Genomic DNA, 20,853 nt, shown 5'->3' with positions numbered 1-20,853 from the left:
TGAGTTTCCAATATATATTTTTCTGTTATCAATGTGCAAAAAGTCAAGGAAAGATGTATAGAACCTACTACAGAACAGTTTCAAACCACCAGAGTGACTAGAGAGAGTCTGCCATGAGGACTGAAGGTGAACATCAAGTGTACAGTCGCATGGTCAGCTAAGACCAGCTAGTTAGGAGATAAAGTGCAATATGCAGCAGCTGGGTGCTCTAACAATGGAGACATATTATGACTGCAAAAAAAAGGAAAATGAAGGAAGCATGCAAAACCTATTTTTTAAATGTTTACAGTCACTTTTTTCCCCCCTGTAGTATTACTATTAGTGTTGCAGCTTTAAGTGAATTACATAAATATTGGGTAAAACAACTGAGTAATTCAAATTGTATCATCCTCTGAACCCTGAAGATGAATAATACTGAAAAAAAAAAAATGAAAGGAAAGAAAGAAGGAAGAAAAGGAAAGAAAGGAAAATTTTAAAGATTGTTCACCTTTGAAAGATCAGAAGCAAAGGAACAATTTTTTAAGAAAATGAGTACAAATTGTTGTTGGCAAACCTTTTGGAGAACTCTCACTTTCCTTCCTCACCCTAGGCTTACCCTATTTTCTAGAGGACATGGACAAAATAATGTCTTATTTAGTTCTCGTAACGGTCATGTAAAACAATCACTATCATCCCCATGTTATAGTGGAAAAAATTAAGCTCCAAGACACTAAACTCTTCGCATAAAACATCATAGCAAATAAACTGAGCTGTAATTCAAATTCAGTTCTTTTGAGTCAATGTCAAATATCCGTTCTTGGCGATAAATGTGCAGACAAGCACAAACAAAATACAGGAGAAAAGGGGGGCCTCTGGTGGCTCAGGCTGGTGAATGGCCAGCTCTCGGTTTCTGCTCAGGTCATGATCTTAGGGTCCTGGATGAGCCCTACATGGGGCTCCATGTTCAGGACAGAATCTGCTTGAGATTTTCACCCTGGGCCCCGCTCTTCCCACTCACTCTGTGCACATGGTAGGCCCTCTCTAGCTCTCTAAAATAAAATAAATAAAATTTTAAAAAATAGCAACCAAGAGAAAAGACTGTTTTCCCAGCACTTCCAATAATTTTCACTGACTATCAGTGTTTGTAATTTGTATTAAGGTGTAAAATACATGGGGAGAAGTTCACCTGCCTCCCTAGCTCAATGCCTCTATGACATCCTGCATATGTCTGCATCCACACAATATTGGATATCTTCAGCGTCCCAGTAGGCTCACCTGGGATGACCCGCCTGACTGCTCACAGTCAATACACTCCCTCAAATTAACTTAACTTGTATCCAAAAAGATATATTTTCACCATTCATAAACTTTGTAAAAATGGGATTATATAGTAAGTTCCCTTCTGTGTCTGGCTCATTTTGCTCAATACCGTGTCTCTGAGATTTATCCATATACTTACATCTGTGTGATTTTATCCACGCAGTTACTCTAATGTGTTCTTTCCTTTGGATGTATTTACCCTATTGTGAGTAAATAGCCACAAAGCAGTTTTATCTTTTTTTCTGTTGATCGATATCAGACTGTTTAATGTGAGGGTATCATAAATAAGCCTGTAATAAACAATGCTTTTGCACATATTTTGATGACCAGAAGCACTCATTTTTCTTGGGGATGACCTCATGTCATAGTATAGGGATATACTTAGCTGTAGGTGAGGTTAGTATCATTATAACCTAAACAATTCTGGATTTGCCCCAAATAACCACAACTTCTTAAAGGCATTTGATTGTTTCCCATTTCTCCTTCAAGGCAAAAAAAAAAAAAAGGCCTTTGTTGCACTTTTTGCTGACATCTTTTCCAGCCTGATCTATTGTCAGCACTGATACTAAACTTGACTCCCTAGAGACATAGAACAGCTTGAAATTACCTGTTCCAAGAGGTTACCACACTCACATCTTTGCTATGGCTGAACCTTCTGCCTAGGGAGTTCTTTCCCTCAATATTAATTTTGTTTCATCCTATTTATCCCTGAAGATGTATTTATATCTCTGACAACTCCATCAGACCTTGAGTTCTTTCAGAACATTCTTTCATTCATCTTTATGTTCCTAATCCCCAGCATTATATCTGAAATACACTTAAATAAGGGAACACCTGAATTCAGGAAACATCCACGACCAAAGAATTGGAAGAAAAGATGTCTTGCCTAAAATGATAAATTCGTTGTATCAGCTTCCCTCCCCTAGTTCTGTCCCTTACAGTACAAAATTGCATCACTGAAGGCAGAACAAAAAATTAAATATATTAATTTTAAATATCTTAAGTCTCTAAGACTTTAATGGATAGGCTCTACATTTTCAATGATTATGGTCACTAATTCTGAACACAAATGCAAAATTTTAAAAATTACTTTGTACAACTTATCCATGATCTTAATAATTTCATGATGTTCTAAATGGAACTTCCACAATAAAAAATAAAAATATTACATTTTTGCCCGTTTAAGCATTAAGATTTCTGTACATACATATAAATTGATCTGGAACTAAACTGTACATCTGGCAACATTTTGTAAACTGGATTAGAACCTCATGAGAAATCAAAATGCATTACAGACTTGGTGCAAAACTGTAGCTTAATTGTACTCCTCATACCCTATAATAAGCTTGCATTAAGACTGGATTGTCATCAAAGGCATATGGTTAACCAAATGTGCGAAGAAATACAGGGTTTCAGAGTAAAACATTAGCGATGTATATGCAAGTGAAAATGTTTTGTGTAACTATACCAAAGTAGACATATGCTTCAAATAGTTGCCACTTCTCCTCATCACAGAACCATTTCAGTTTTATGGAGAGGTACAACTGTGTTTCGTTTGGGAGCTCAGTAGGCAAAACCTTTTAAAAACCAAAAAGAACAATTCTTGATGTATTAGATCTCTTATATTTTGCATGGCAATTTTCACTCTGAAGTTCCAAAGGAAAACCTTATCTCTCCTTCTCTGTAAGGTTTATAGATGATGTTTTATTTTTTTATTGGTTTCTACTGTTGTTACAAAGGGGGGAAAAAAAGGAATCTGATGTCTGGGCAACATGCTGCACTAGCTGGTGTTGAACAAACAATTCCATATGCTGGTCCAAGTGTAGAAGGTGAAAACCTCTGCCATCATTAACTGTGATTGATTCATTTCCAAGAATCAGATGTTATAACATTATCTGTTTTTCATCATTTATTTAACATAGTTCATGTAAAGTGTGAAATATTAGAAGAAATTCATAGAGATTTTTATTTGTGCCGTGACTTAAAAAGAAAATTTCCTTCCAGATGTCTAAATGATCATTTTAACAAATTTGGAGAAACACAGAATGATGATAGTTTACTAACAGATCCTAAAGCTTTAGGCATTTATTTTAATATTTTTTACTTTTTAATCTCTAATCCTTTTAAACACTTTTCCTTAGATTTTTTTTTTTCAGTATTCAACTAGTTCAGTAGGGAAATTTTTAAAATACAGAAAATCTAAAAAGACTGGGAAAAATCTCCTCTCTAATCCCATTCAGAGACAGCCATAGGTTTTTTCCTAAGGGGGATGGAAATTGTCATGAAAACTATGATAAAAGGTATAGGGGAAGAAAAAATAATTTTTCTTCTACCCTCCAGCTTTGTGACTAAGACAGTCCTGTAATAAGAAGACAAGCTAATAGGTGAAAACAAATAAATGTTCAATAACATATATACCTCCTGTACACATGGGAGATACCCAAGAATACTGAGCAACTCCCTAAAATGGTTGAAGTCATCACCTTAAATACTATTTTCAGCTAGAAAAAACAAAGATACTGAGGAAGGGGATTCAGTTGTGAGAGGTTACCAGGAAAAGCACACTAAATAAATATGAGGATATTGTGCAGATTTAAGTTGTTGCCTTAGGCAGTGATAAGAGCTTGTAGAAATGTGGACAATCCCCTTTTTCTGGTACAGCAAGGGAGATAACCTTGTGAATGGAGATTTTCCTTATACATGTAAATAAGTCTTACAAAAGGGTAACTTCTACTCAGTTTTCAGATCTGTGTCTGCTGTTTCTTAAAAATAATAACCTTGGGGTGCCTGGATGGCTCAGTCAGTTAAAAGCACCCCACTCTCGGTTTTGGCTCAGGGAACAATCTCCCAGTGGTAAGATCAAGCCCTGCCCTGGACTCCACACTTAGAGCATAGTAGGTTTTAGATTCTCTCCTTCTCCCACTCCCTGCTCCTCTGCTTCTCCCCCATCTTGCTTTTGCATACATGCTCTCTCATTCTCTCTAAAATAAATAAATAAAATTTTTAAAAAATATAATCACCTTGAGACAATCCTTAGGCCAAAGAGGCACATTTTGGAATGGCAAATTCTCCTCCCTTTCAAATGCCTACAAGTTCTTGAGATTCTGGACCTTATAAAGAAAACAGACAGGACTGACCTTCTCCCAAGAATATTTGATCTGTTCTTGGGTGTCTGTTAGAATAACTGTATTTTAACCAATTGCAACTGAAAATTCTACGGGCTGAAAATTCTGGGATCATATAAGCTGCAAAGAATATGGAAGTAATTAAGCTGAGGAAATGGTAAGGAAAATGACAACAGAATAACTCTAGGACAGAAAAATCTCACAAGGATTTTAAAGAAAGAGTCCATGAATATGTCAATATCCTAAACATCATCAACGTCAATGACAACCTCTTCCCTTGGCAAATACATTCAATAGAAAGGAATCGAGCTGTTTCTTGGGGACAGACAAACCTTGATCCGAGGTTCTGCACATATTAGGAAACTGTAGGGAACGTCTTCATAGGTAGGCAGAAGTAGAAAAGGAATAGTTTGCCACTGCTAACTCCAGTCCTTATTTTCTCTAACCTTACCACTTCCCTTATACAGTGTTTGAGGAAGAGAAGGGAAAAGAAAGAAAAGGAAAGGAAGGAGAGGGAACAGGATGGATGGGAGCGGGGAAGGTGGGGAAGAGAGAGGTAGGGAGAGAGAAAATGAAAGGAGAGTGGACAGAAGTCTATCAGCAGGTTCCTACCGGATTTCTCCTGGAAACCTATAGCAAGTACGAGAAAGAATGCATCAGAGGAGCAATCAAAAACTAGCAAGCCCTACCAAAACCTGCAAGAAACTATGGAGGGGTCTACAGATTGTCCCAAACTGGTTGTTGCAGTCAGAAAAAGGTTCATATGTTGCCCTTTCCTTTCTCCTGGGTTGACTTTGGGAAATCATCACTCGCTGCTTGGGCACACAAGTCACCAACATCCGCAGAGCAATCTCACAATGCTGCAAAAGCCCTCTTAAAGTGAGAAGTGGTTTCAAACAGATTTAAGGTGACCTACTGCCCTCCAGCATTCATTCTGTTAATGCCTTCCTATGCCCAGAGATAGTGGTTTACCAACTAAGGAAACAGTCTTCTCCTTTTCTTTCCAAGACTGTAAAAGTTAGTCCTGGACCAAAGGAGTCGTCTGATGATAAGCAAGTGGTCACATCATCAGTGTTCCTTATCTGAGAATAAGCTTGAGTGAACAACAGTGGTTGAATAGTGCCTGAAATTCTCTACTGGGAGCTAAAATGTAGTCCTCAGTGTTCTCCAATACCCATTACCAGGCTGAGCAGCTGATCATTTCATAGGATAACATGATAAGATAAAAGAATAAGTACAACTGCTATAAAAGAAAAACTATGACTTGAATATACATGAATTAAAGATGAACAGAAAAATAGAAAAATTAAATTATGATAAAGTATAAGCAAATATAATGTATAATAAATGCAACTAAATATATGAAGATGTTAACAGTATTAAATAGGAACAAGAAAATGAAGAACTGTTCAAATATTAGGTCTAAGAACAGTAATAGTTGAAAGAAAGAAGGAAAGAGATATTGAATAACAACAAACACAGTTTAAGAAAAAATTAATAAGCAGGAAATCAGACTCAGGCCATCTTCCAGAAGTAACAAGAAAAACTGCAATCTAAAATGACATATGACATAGAATTCAAAAAGGGGGATATAGAGAGTTCTACTGCCAACATCCAGACAGTGGGAATCCCTGAAATAAATGAAATTTTTTAAAAAGGAAGAAAAAATGAAGATAAAGTTCCTAGAGTTGAAACATGGAAGACCCCAGATTGAGAGTCTTCAGAGAAACAAAGAAAGAAAAAAATTTTAAAACTTCACTCTTAGACACATTATTATGATAATCAAGAATACCAAAGACAAGAGAAAATTTCCAAAGCTTTCCAAGAGAAAACTTAAATCATCTACACAGGGATAGGAATCAGTTGACCTCAGACTTGCCTGCAGCAATACTTCATGTTTTAATGTATTCAAAGGAAATAATTGTAATGTGAGAATTTTATATCCAGCCATATTATCAATTAAGTATTAGGGAATGATTAAGGAAAAAAAACTCGGGCATGATATTTTGCCACATTAATGTCACCTTGAAAATAATCCTTAAGAAAGTTTTGAAATAAGAAGAAAAATAAAGGTAGTTATTAAAAAATATATACATTCAACATCATCAAACACCATGATAACATTTGTAATCTAGAAAGCTAGAAACAAAGGAGAGAAAAAGAAAATACATTGCAACCAACCAAAAAAAATTCTAATAAATATCATCACTGTGGTACATGATTATCCTATAGGATAATCAATGGAATCAGTAACCCAAACTCCTAGAAGTAAGAAAGCAGCTGACGTAAGTTTATTGACACAAAATCAAACCGCAAACTTCAATAGCATCTCTTTAAACAAAAATAACAATTAGAAAATATAACAAAAATGTTATACTACTTACATATTAAACGTTTCTAGGAATTATTCCAAAGTGAGAAACTTAAGACTTTATGGAGGAAATTTTAAAGCTCTAATGTAGATCATAGATGAGCTGAATAAATGAAGAGACAGACTGTGTTCTTGGGTAAGACAATTTAAAGTATAAAGATGCCAGTTCTCCCCTATAAATTCAGTGAAACATTAATCCACTGGGATTTTAAGCAATTTGATATATTTACTCTAAAATTTATATGGGGGGAAAAGTCCACAAATAGCAAGGTCTATATAAAAAAAGAGTCTATATTTAAAAAAAGGAGAAAAAAGGAAAATTTTGCCTATCGGGTATTAGATCATATTATACAACCTTACTAAAATATCTCTATATAATAGATATAAATATACACACATACATACTGCAGTGGCAGTATGTTATTGACACAAGCACAGACAATGACCCAAAGAAAGAAAATAGAGAGTTCAAACACTTACCATCTAAATATTATAAAGAACTTTGTATGTATTAAGTGTATTATATTATAAAGGTGGCAGCACATCCAATGGGCAAATGGCAGATTGTTCAATAGATGGAATTGGGAAAAAACGGCACTATAGTAGATAAAGTGAGGTGAACTATGTAAGCACTGTAATGTAATATTAGACTACTATGGATCTTCTGGAAATACATTAGGAGAATACATTAGGAGAACCATCTACTTCCAGACCACCTTTGACCATGGGGAACGAAATCAGGGAAACCAAAACCATGGATAAAGAACTACTGTATATGGATAAAAATATTATTGGAGCTCTGTCTTTTCTTTTCAGGCTGCTATAACAGATCTTAGATAGAGGCATGCTTATAATCTCAAAAATTTATTTCTCACAGCTCTGGAGGCCAGGAAGTCTAAAATCAAGTGACTGGTGAGTTTCCTCATGCCTGCTCATAGATGGCCATGTTCTCATTGTGGCCTCGCACAGAGGAAGGGACAAAAGAGTTATCTGTTGTCTCTTTTATCTTTCTCCAAGCTTTTATTTAAATTCAGATTAGTTAACATACAGTGTAGTAGTGGTTTCAGGAGTAGAATTTAGTGACTTATGACGTGTAACACCTAGTAGTCATCTCAACAAGGGCCCTCCTTAATTTCCATCACCCATTCAGCCCATCCCCCACTCACCTTCCCTCCAGCAGTCCTCAGTTTGTTCTTTAAAGTTAAGAGTCTCTTGGGGCACCTAGGTGGCTCAGTCAGTTAAGTGTCCAACTGTTGATCTCAGCTTAGGTCTTGATCTCAGGACTGTGAGTTCAAGCCCAGAGTTGGACTCCAACCTACTTAAAAAAAAAAAAAAAAAAAAGGGAAAGTCCCTTATTATTTGCCTCTCTGTTTTTAATCTTTTATTTTTCCTTCCTTTCCCTATTTTCATGTTTTGTTTCTTAAATTTCACAAGAGTGAAATCATATGGTATTAGTCTTTCTCTGACTGACTTTTTTCACTTAGCATAATGCACTCTAGCTCCATCCACATCATTGCAAATGGAAAGATATCATTCTTTTTTATGGTTAAGTAATATTCCACTGTATGTATAAACCACCTCTTCTTTATCCATTCATCAGTTGATGGACACTTGGACTCTTTCCATAGTTTGGCTATTGTTTATAATGCTGCTATAAACATCAGAGTGCATCCAGCACTTTGAATCTGTATTTTTGTATCCTTTGTGTCAATACCCAGTAATGCAATTGCTGGTTTGTAAGACAGCTCTATTATCAACTTTTTGAGGGACCTCCATGTTGTTTTCCAGAGTGTCTACAACAGTTTGCTTTCTTACCAACAGTGTAAGAGGCTTCCCCTTTCTCCACATCCTGACCAACATCTGTTGTTTCTTCTGTTGTTAATTTTAGCCATTCTGACAGGTGTGAAGTGATATCTCATCATGGTTTTGATTTGTATTACCGTGATGCTGAATGATGTTGAGCATTTTTTCATGTGTCTATTAGCCATCTGGATATATACTATGGAAAAATAGTATATTTTTGTATAAATAGTCTATTTATGTCCTCTGCCCATTTCTTAACTGGATTATTTGTTTTCAGGGTGTTGAGTTTGGTAAGCTCTTTATAGATTTTGGATACTAACCCTTTATCAAATATGTCATTTATAAATATCTTCTCCCATTCCAAAGGTTGCCTTTTAGTTTTGATAATTATTTCCTTGGCTATGCAGAAGCTTTTTATCTTGATGAAGTCTCAAAGTTCATTTTTGCTTTTATTTCTCTTGCCTCTGGTGACTTGTCTAATAAGTTGCTAAAGCCAAGATCGAAGAGGTTACTTCCTGCATTCTTCTCTAGGATTTTGGTGGTTTCTTGTCTCACATTTAGGTCTTTCATTCTATTTTAATTTATTTTGTGTATGGTATTAAAAAAAAGCAGCCCAGTTTCATTCTTTTTCATGTTGCTGTCCAGTATTCCCAACACCATTTCTTGAAGAGACTGTCTTTTTTCCATTGAATATTCTTTCAAGCTTTGTCAAAGATTGGTTGATTATATAGCTGTGGGTCAATTTCTGGGTTCTCTACTCTATTCCATTGATCTATGTGTCTTTTGTGTGTGTGTGTGTGTGTGTGTGTGCCAGTGCCATACTATCTTGATGATTATAGCTTTGTAATATAGCTTGAAGTCTGGAATTGTGATCCCTTCTGCTTTGTTTTTCTTTTTTAACATTACTTTGCTTATTGCGGTCCTTTTTGGTTCTGTACAAATTTTAGAATTGTTTATTCTAGCTCTGTGAAAAACGCCAGTATTTTTATCAGGATTGAATCGAATGTGTAGATTGCTTTGGGTAGTGTAGACATCTTAAGAATATTTGCTCTTTCAATCCATGGGCATGGAATGTTTTTCCATTTTTTTTAATGTCTTCTTTAATTTCTTTTACCTCTTTGGTTAGGTTTACTCCTTAAGTTTCTTTTTTTTTTTTTTTAAGATTTTATTTATTTATTTGTCAGAGAGAGAGAGGGAGAGAGAGAGAGCGAGCAGGGGCAGACAGAGTGTCAGGCAGAGGCAGAAGGAGAAGCAGCCTCCCTGCCAAGCAAGGAGCCCCATGTGGGACTCAATCCCATGCCACTGGGATCATGACCTGAGCTGAAGGCAGCCACTTAACCAACTGAGCCACCCAGGCGTCCCACTCCTTAAGTTTCTAATGCGGTTGTAAATAGGATCAATTCCTTGATTTCTCTTTCTGCTGCACCATTATTGGTGTAGAGAAATGCAACAGATTTCTGTACTTTGATGTTATATCCTGCAACTTTGCTGAATTCATGAAACAGTTCTAGTAATTTCTTGGTGGAGTCTTCAGGGGTTCTAAATAGAGTATTATGGCATCTGTGAAGAGTGAAATTTGGCTTTTTCCTTGCCAATTTGGATGCCTTTTATTTCTCTTAGTTTTCTGATTGCTGAGGCTAGGGTTTCCAATATTATGTTAAATAAGGTGGTGAAAGTGGATAGCTCCATCATATTCCTGACCTTAGGAGAAAAGCTCTGTTTTTCCCCACTGATGATGATATTATCTGTGGGCCTTTCTTAAATGGTCCTTATGATATTGAAGTATGTTCTGCCCATACTTTCTTGAGGGTATTTTTCAGGAAAGATGCTGTATTTTGTCAAATGCTTTTCCTGCATCTATTGAGAAGATCATATCATTCTTATCCTTTCTTTTATTAGTGTGGTGTATCATGTTGTTTGACTGGCAGATATTGCACCAGCCCTGAAGCCCAAGCAAAAATCCCACTTGATCATGGTGAATAATCTTTTTAATGCACTGTTGGATTCAATTAGTTAGTATCTTGTTGAGAATTTTTGAATCCATGTTCATCAGACATATTGGTCTGTAATCCTCATTTTTAGTGGGCTCTCTGTCTGGTTTTGGAATCAAGGCAATCCTGGCTTCACAGAATGAGTTTGGAAGTTTTCCTTCCATTTCTATTTTTTAGAACAGTGTCAGAAGAACAGGCATTAATTCTTCTTTAAATGTCTCGTAGAATTCTCCTGGGAAGCCATTGGCCCTGGACTCTTATTTGTTGGGAGATTTTTGATTACTGACTCAATTTATTTGCTGGTATGACTCTGTTCAAATTTTTTACTTCTTTCTGTTTCCGTTTCTATAGTTTATATGTTTCTAGGAATTTGCCCTTTTCTTGCCGGTTGCCTAATTTATTGACATATAATTGCTCATAATATTTTCTCATAATTATATTTCTGCATTGCTGGTGGTTATATCTCCTCTTTCATTCATGATTTTATTTATTGGGGTCTTTTCTCTTTTCTTTTTGATAAGTCCAGATTGGGGTTTATTAATCTTGTTAATTCAAAGAATGAGTCCCATGGTATGATCTCAATCTGTTTGTACCGGTTGAGGCCTAATTTGTGGCCCAATATGTGATATATTCTGGAGGATGTTCCATGTGCACTTAAAAAGAATGTGTATTCTGATGCATTAGGATGAAATGCTTTTTTTTTTTAAAAGACTTTTTATTTATTTATTTGACAGAGAGAGATGACAAGCAGGCAGAGAGGCAGGCAGACAGAGGGGAGGAAGCAGGCTCCCTGCTGAGCAGAGAGCCCGATGTGGGGCTCAATCCCAGGACCCTGGGATCATGACCTGAGCTGAAGGCAGTGGCTTAACCCACTGAGCCACCCAGGCACCCCTGAAATGCTCTTAATATATCTGTTACATCCATCTGGTCCAGAGTGTCATTCAAATCCACTATTACCTTGTTGATCTCTTGCTTAGATGATCTGTCTATTGCTGTGAGTGGGGTGTTAAAATCCCTTACTATTATTGTATTATTATCAATTTCTTTACATTTGTTATTAAATGACTTATATATTTAGCTTCTCCCAAGTAGAGGTCATAAATACGTAAACAATTGTTAGATCTTCTTGTTGATGGACCCCTTGATTATGACATAATACCTTTCTTCATCTCTTATTACAGCCTTTGGTTTAAATCTAGTTTGTCTGATACAGTTATGGCTATTCCAGCTTTCTTTTGATGTCCGTTAACATGAAAGTTGGTTTTCCACCTCCTCGCTTTCAATCTGGAGGGGACTTTGGGTCTAAAATGTGTCTCTTGTAAGCAACATTTTGATGGTTTGTTTGTTTGTTTTTCTTAATCCATTCTGATACCCTATGCCTTTGAGTGGAGCATTTAGTCCATTTACATTCAGAGTAATCATTGGTAGTTATTAATTTAGTGCCATTGGTTTACCTATAAAGGCACTGTTCCTGTAGATTGCCTCAACTCCTTTCTAGTCTTTGTTGCTTTTGTTCTCTGTTTCTCCCTCAAAGTGTCCCCTTTAATATTTCTTGCTGAGCCGTTTCAGTGTCCATGAACTCCTTTAGCTATCGTTTGTCTTGAAAACTCTATCTTTCCATCTATTCTGAATGGCAGCCTTGCTGAATAAAGTATTCTTGGCTGCATGTTTTTCCCATTTAGCTGTTGAATAGATCACATGAATTTTCTGGCCTGCCAAGTTTCTGTGGACAGGTCTGCTGCTGACCTTATATGTCTACCTTGTAGGTTAAAAACCTTTTGCTCCTCGCTGCTTTCAGAATTTTCTCAGCTTTGTACTTTTCACATTTCTCTATGATGTGTTTGGTACTAACCTTTTTTGTTGATTTTGAGGGGAGTTCTCTATGCCTTTTGGACTTGAATGCCTGTTTCTTTTCCCAGATTAGGAAAGTACTCACTACAATTTGTTCAAATAAAACTTCTGCCCCATTTTCCCTGCTTTTCTTCTTCTGGGACTCCTATAATATGGATATTATTGCACTTTATGGAATTGCTAAGTTCTCTATGTCTATATTCATGTTCTAATAGTTTTCTTTCCCTCTTCTTTTCAGCTTCATTATTTTCCATAATCTTATCTCTTGTGTCACCTATTTGTTCCTGCTTCCTCCATCCTCATTGTGACTATATCCAGTTGGTTTTGTATCTCAGTTACAGCATTTTTTTTTTTTAAATTTTGGTCTAACTAGTTTTCAGGTTTTTTATCTCTGCACGGGGGATTTCTCTGGCTCTTCTTTGCTTTTTTCAAGCCCAGCTAGTATTCTTATGAATGTTGTTCAAAATTCTTTTTCAGTTACATTGCTTACATATGTTTTGAGTAAATCCTGGCTATGGTTTCTTCTTGATTTTTCTTTTGGGGAGAATTTCTCTATCTTGTAATTTTGCTTAAGTTTCTGTCTTTTGTGTGTTATGAAAGCTTGTTGTGTTTCCTGTTCCTGAGTGTAATACTGTATTAACAAGGGGTTCTACCCTGTCCAGTGCTTCAGGAAGTATTCTGGTGTGTGTGGTGTGCACTCTGCTGTTGTCTTGGCTGTTCTTTCCCATGGGTGAATCCTCTGCAGAGTTTTTCCCTGCTTGCAGTAGGGAGTATTTGGACCTTTAACTAGATGTGCTTTGGTTTGTTTGTTAAAATAAGCCTGAAAAAAAAAAAAATCCTGATCCAAAAAAAAAAAAAAAGGATCAAAACAAAACAAACAAAAAACTTTAAGTCTGATTCCAAAGAACAAGAAAGAGAAGAAGGAGGAGGAGGAGACTGATCCAAAAAGAAAAGGAAAAAAAAAAGCAAAAAACTGTAAGACTGATTACCACCACCACCACACTACCACCACAACCACCACCACCACCACCACCCCCCAAAAAAAAGAGCCTGGTCTTATTTCCACCAGACCTGAAGTTGAAGCTTTGGAGCTCTATGATCCATAGATTTGATGAATGTGGGGGGAGCTGGCCTAGGCATCTCGGGGACTGGTTCACTATGCTAATTCTTAGACCTGCCCTATTAAAGATGCCCTTGCAGGACACAGGAAGCGTGGAGTTTGGTGTAAGTAGCTCCAGCCTCCACTGGGGGCGCTGTGGTGTTCACTGAAATCCCACAAGCTAGTGGGGAAGGGGAAGATGATGTCATCCCAACTTCTCCTCCCCAGAGATGGGAGCTTAGCCTGCTGCTCTTCAGGAAGCCCTCACAGAAAAGTGAACAACCTCCTCTCTTATGTCCCAGGCTTCCATCAGATCCCTGTCCTCACCCTGCCTGTGCCCAGGCTGTTGGCATGCCTGACGCCATAGTTTTCCCGTGTTTTATCTCCGGCTGGTGGCTGGTATTCCAAACTCCACATCTTAAAGGACCCAGCAAGGTGCAAACTTGCTCCCCTGCCCAAGAGGATGACAGTCCCCCAGCGCTGCACATAGCACCATTCTGTCCCAGAAAGATCTATCACACACCCAGTGCCACAGTTCTCCTGTTTTATCTCTGGCACAGAGCTGGGATTCAAACCTCTAAATCTTAAAGAATCTGGCAAGGCAGGAACCCACGCCCCTCTTCTGCAGGAGAGCCCCCCACTGCTGTCTCTGGTGCTGTTTTGTCCCAGAAATGCAGTTGCACAACCACACAGGTGCTTGGAGTTTATGAAGTTTATGGTGAAGCAAAAAAAGGCCAGGTTATCTGCCTTTAGTACGTGCTCCTGTTCCTTGCTGATAAACAGCTGCTCAGTGGTGCCCAGCAGGTCTTTTGTCCTTGGAAAGACATATACTTTCTTACAAATGTGCTCTAGGAAGGGGAACATTCTCTTCCATTGTGACCCGGGGCATCCCTACACTATGCTGTCTTCTGTCCACTCTTTGTTCCCAGGCTTCCACCCTCCTTCTCCCCAGGAGCACTTTTGCCTAACCTGCTTGACTTTGCAAGTGGTACAGACTTATAAAACCTCAGAATTTAAGCTCCACTGTTTGTAAAAACTTGCAACAGTCAGCTCCTCTCTATTCCCCAGTCAATGGTTTTGGGGGAGTGTTTTCCTTGTGTGAATCCGACACACTTACCTCTCTCCCCATCTCTCTTTCTTTTTCTGTTCTCTCCCCAAAAAGGATTGCCTGCCCTCCATAGCACTTCAGTTTTTCTCTTTCCCAATTCATGCCTCTGCACCTCTGCCTGCCACATTCTCTCCCTCTAATTGTGCAGATTGTTCTCTTAGGTTCTCTAGGTGTTCAAAATGATTCGATGTTCTAGCTGTGTTTGAGGGAAGAGGCAAGCCCAGGGTTCCCCTGCTACTCTGCCATGTTAACTCTGGTGTCTCTTTTAAAAGTCACTAATCCCATCCATAAGGGCTTCATCTTATAACTGAATCACCTCACAAAGACCATACCTCCTAACACCATCTCACCTGGGGTTAGGATTTCAACATATGACTTTGGGAACATCCAGTCTATTTCAATCTCCATCCACATCAGGTATAAATGTAGACTTCAAATATATTAAGGACTTAGCTATATAATGTGAAAATCACAGTTAATAATAGGTAACATGGAAGAATAACTTAGGGACATATAGGTCAGACATGACTTCTTAAACCCAAAACCACATACAAAAATTAGACCAACTAATTACATTGAATATGAGGGTTTTGCTCAAAGAAGAACCTCATAAATGAAGATCAGAGAAAAATGGAGGATTGGAAGAACTTTTCATTGTCTAAAACTGTCAAGGTTTTAATACACAGACTATGCTGAGAAAATCAAAAAGGAAAAGAGAGGGGCACCAGGTTGGCTTAGTTGGTTACGTGTCTGACTCTTGGTCTCAGCTCAGGTCTTGATCTCAGGGTCGTGAGTTTTATATGAGAAAATATATAAATCCCACCTGAAAATGGGGCAAAGTATATGTTCCAGGAATTGACAGAGAAGGTAGTCTAAAAGGCCAGCTAACATATGGGAGATGTTTGAACTCATTAGTAATTTCTTAGAGTGCCCATTAAAACAATGGTGTATTATTTTACACCCCAAAATTATCATATGAGGTGACACCGAATTTTGCAGGCTTGTGGAAGCATTAGACTCCTCAGAAACTGCAGGTAGGAATGGGGACTGATACAGAAAGCAATGTGGTAATAACGATTTAAATTAATGATATGTATCACCTGTAACCCAGCAACTCTGTATCTGACAAAGAGCCCCTCACACAGGTCCACAGAGATATGTTGCTTTGTGTGGAGTACAGAGGCTACAGACGTTATGGGAGACACCAGTGAAGAGATGGAGAGGTAACACCAAGGATAGATGCACACTAGAGTGACTATATTTTATGCAGCCACGAAGTCTTAAACCATCCTTATGAATAAAAATTGTAAGAACAAGAAACAATTCTATTCTAAAACCAATTACATAAATTAAAAACAGATACCCATGAGACAGTAATGCATATTTTATTAGAGTGTAAGAACAAAAAGATATACATTATGATTATCTTCTGTTGAGAAGGGGGTTGAGTAATAAAAACAAAGGAAATGCATCAACAAACAACAACAAAAATAGGAGAAGGACCTAAATCAGAGTCCTGTTGAGCATGTCCCATCAACAGGAGTATAGTTAATTTAACTCCTTGTGTAATTTTTTTTAAATAGGAAGAATAGAAAGGATAAGATGAAAAAGAGATAGACATCAGAACATGAAAATATGTGACTCAAACACAAAGAAATTGAGAGTAGGAGTAATGTTATCTCATTTTTTCCTTAAGAAGGAATGCAGACTTCAGGCTCTTGATAGAGCAAGTATAAGGCCATATTTCTTTCTTTCCTCAAACACTGATAATAAGGAAATTGAGACTTGCTTTATCTGAGTAAGAACATTCCTATGTAGTTAATTTCCCTGCTGGAAATTATAAATTATAATAAACAAAATGATAATGGTTCTTTCTTTCTTCTTTCCTTCCTTCCTTCCTTCTTTTTCTTTCTCTCGCTCTCCTCTCTCTCTCTTTTTTTTTTTTTTTTTTGTTTTGAACACAAGAATGACTATAATAGTCAGAATTTTTAAGGATTCCAAACTGAGAAAATACATGTGCTTAAACAAACTTGTATTGAGGACCTATTATGCATATACATATCTTCCAGAAATTTAAAAAGAGAACAATTCACAGCAATGAATCAAGAAGAACTCTTTCATATTTTAAAATACAGATCTTTGATAAAAATATTTTTAGTTTTCAAACTGAAATGCTTTCCCTTGCTTCATTAGGCTGGGTACATACATAGACTTTGCCCAGTTTATATCCTAATCATGTCTCAAGGCTACATTGTAACTAGACCAAAATTAGACTTTACAATCCATCCTGTTGTTTCTTTAAATGTACATAACGCATATTAAGAATCTGCAGTGGGGAAATCCATTTGAAAAATAATCTCCTGACCATCTTTCTGTGCCTGGCATTCTGGCCATTATTAATCACCTCCCATAAATCTGGTCTCTGACACCACAGACAAATACAACTTTATTAGCTGCAAATCTATTTGGCGGTTTCTAAATGGCTTTCTCAAATTGCACCACTCTCGCAGTGCAACGGAGCCCTTTCATGTTGATTAAAATAGCTGAGGGATACAAACAACAACAACAGAGTCACAGGAAATCCAGTCATTCCTTTCATCTTCCCAGTGGGAGCCAGTCAGTGTAACTTGACTTTCTTCAAACAAAACTCCCCTTTTTGTGGCTGAAGAAAGGCTTTGGCAAACACTTCTCCTTTGATATGATATGCACTTGACAAAAATCACAGAGCAAATCAAGCCACTGCTTTGAAGAAAATGCTTATTAGAAACCTGAGGCTCTTAAGTGCACCAGGACTTAATACTGTTGCCAGCGACAGGAGGCCAAATGGGGCTGTGGTGTCCATGTGAAGTCAAGTCCAAAGGTATTGACTTCAGGGCTGCAGCTGCCATCCCATTCCTTCGTTTAATTGCAAGTATACCTTGAAGAATTGTTTAGTTTTCAAGGCTATTCTGGAATGTAAGTTCTATATTTCATTCCACTGAAGCGTACATTTCATTATTTAGTTAGAAAGGAATGTGCGAAAATCCTTGTTCTATAGCCTTTGCCTAATGTCCCAGAGCCTCCGGTAACATGCCAATTTCTCTTTCAAAGAGAAACAGCTTTGGAGGAAAGAATGCTGAGGGATCCAGAGTCAACCTAGAATTCTAACACGAAGAGCCAGCGTTGAAAGTCCTCATACACTTTCAGGATCCCACAAGAAACAGACGGCACGTTCAAATGAGGATAGTCTGAAGAGAGTTTAATTAAAAAAAAAAAAAGTTACAAGTATATGGGGAGGAATGGAAAACCCAGAAGGAAAAACAAAAACAAAAAAAGAAAGAAAGAACGAAAAAGGGAAAGAAAGAAAGGAAAACCCAGAAAGAATGAAACAATACCCCTGGTCTGTTTTTTTTGTTTGTTTTTGTTTTTTGTTTTTTTAATGTTCAGTTAGCCACCATATAGTACATTTTGATGTATTGTTCAACAATTCATGAGTTGGCTATAACACCCAGTGCTCATCAGAACACTTAATACCTATCACCCAGCGACTCCATTCCCCCCACCACCAGAGTCCATAGTCTTTTGTGGTTTTTCTCCCTCTCTTATTTCCTCCCCTTCAGTTTTCTCTTCCTTCCCCTATGGTCCTCCATGCTATTCCTTATGTTCCTTTTGAGTAAAATCATACAATAATTGTCTTTCTCTGCTTGACTTATTTCACTTAGGATAATCCCCCTGTAAAGGGATTATGGACAGGTCCATCCATGTCCATGTAAATGGTTTCCCCTGGCTTTCAAAGAGGTGGACAATTAGCAACCTTAAAGCTGTAGGAGAGTTAATGGTGACCAAAACCCAGAGACAGGCAGCCACCCTCACCACCCAGCAAGAGAAAAAGGGGAATAAATTCCCAAACTTGCTATCATTCATTCCCCCACTGTCCTTACCTAACCAGAAGATAGAAGGAAAGGGATCCAGGAACATAGTCTCTACAGCTCAGCTTCTCAGGACCAGAAAAAGATGTCTGAGGATCTGCAGGGCACACAGAAGACACCTGACAAATATACATCATCGCTTCCACTGAAATCACTCCTAATGGTAGATGCCACTTGCTAGAAGGACCAGCAAAACATCAGACACCTTCTCTAAGTTTTGGCCTCCAGTGAAAATTCCCAGGGTTTTTTGTGATAAAGCCCTTTCATTTTCCACATGCAAATGTGAAAGTTAAGTCAAATTTGTAATTTAGTTAAAAAACATATCAAATAGATTCTTGTCATGACTTATATCCCCTCAAAGACACAACTATGTCAAAATACAGATGGTATCCTTAATTGAAATAACTATAACAAAGATACATAAAAATATATGCAGAGATTAACTTGTAAACATTCCCTGAAATAGCATATTGCTAAAATAGTTTTAGCAAAATGTTTTCTTATCTGATTCAAGAAGTCATCACTGAAGAGAAAGTGTAGATAGAAAACATTTTTCCTAGTAGCTCAGCTCCTGCTAATCTCTAGACATTTCTGCTTTGGTCTCTCCCTGAGACTTTAAGTCCAGCATGTCCAGACACAAACTCCCTCTTCCCACCCCAAGACTACTAACTCCCAGAATGATGGTGTGTGTCTGTACATGTGTGTGTGTGTGTATACATATACAACACTGAGTTTTTTTCTACATGGTAAAAGCTTAATGGATTTCTTTATTAATTATTGGATAATTGTGCTTTTTTTCCATCTACTTTAAGAAAACAATGAAATTTTTCCTGAAAAAGCTCAATAAGAAGAAGAGCCAAGGAGGTATTAATTCCTTTGCTACCATGAAATGATCAGGATTTTGCCAGGCTGAGCAATGATTTACAAATGAGTTCACTCTCCTTAGTGAAGTAAATGTGCAATTTGATCCAAGGATCTTTATCAGTTAAATTAAAATAATAGTCTGTAAAGGAAATGAATGAATGTGTTACTAACCTGTCACAATCACTAAATCTCCCAGAGGTAATCTGAAATAATTAGGAGAGAGTAAAACTAGCACCCACGGAAAGACTTTGGTATAAAAGTGTAGCAGTGGAAAGAACAGGTGTTCCATGCCGAATCTGGGACCCATTACCTGTACGACCACAGACAGTCCAAAGTGCACGGGATATAAATGAAACAAGGTGAGTCTTGAGTCGACGGCTGCTGAGTAGGTGTAGGAGTTCGATGCCAACACTGTCCAATAAATACATTATGGGAGCCATATATGCCATATATATAACTTCAAATTTCCTAATAGCCACATTTTAAAGGGTAAAAGGAAATAAGTGGAATTAATTTTTAAAAATATATTTAACTCAGTCTAGCCAGAATATTATTATTCCATCATGTGTCATGAGGCAGCTTTGAAGTGCTCTACAGCCACATGTGGCTGGTTTTCTATAATTAAAAAATTCAAGGAAAAGAGTCAAAAAACCTGTCCTTATCTCTCTCTGGGACTCTCTCCCATCTTTGTGCTGAAGGAGATACACTGGTCATTACATCATTTCCAAGGTTTCTTCTAACTGCCTGTTTTTTACTTCCTTTTCCAAAATATTCTCATTTTCATTTTTCACAACTCCATAAGAAAAGGTCTTTTTAAAAATACCTTTATGGGGGCGCCTGGGTGGCTCAGTGGGTTAAAGCCTCTGCCTTCGGCTTAGGTCATGATCCCAGGGTCCTGGGATGGAGCCCCGCATCAGGCTCTCTGCTCAGCAGGGGGCCTGCTTCCTCCTCTCTCTCTGCCTGCCTCTCTGCCTACTTGTGATCTCTGCCTGTCAAATAAATAAATAAATAAATTTTTAAAAATACCTTTATGTTCACAGAGTTATGACCTGAAAATTATCATTGTCTATTTTCTAAGGATTACTTGTGAATAAATGGCCAGTTGTTCACAAAATAATTTTTCTTCTGCTCCAAGAACTGAGCAGTAATATATGAGCTCTGTTCACATTTACCACTGCTTTGTTCATTGTATTTTCCCTTTCGTATAATAAGATTTACCACTTGACCAGGTAAGAGATGGGTATTTGAAAGTGGCAGATTAATAACACAAATATAAATCATATCTATATTCAAAAACTGATTCTGAAGGAATAGAAATGTAAATATCTTGGGCATTTCTCACATCATTTCTAAAAACTTAGTCCCAATAATTTCATGGATTTATCTCATTTGTCCATTTGGTTTTCTTCTTGTATTGTGTTTTATAGTTGTATT

Source organism: Mustela nigripes, chromosome 2 (genome assembly GCF_022355385.1).
Source record: "Mustela nigripes isolate SB6536 chromosome 2, MUSNIG.SB6536, whole genome shotgun sequence".
Classification (NCBI taxonomy): domain Eukaryota; kingdom Metazoa; phylum Chordata; class Mammalia; order Carnivora; family Mustelidae; genus Mustela; species Mustela nigripes.
Note: the sequence above shows the minus strand (reverse complement) of the source record.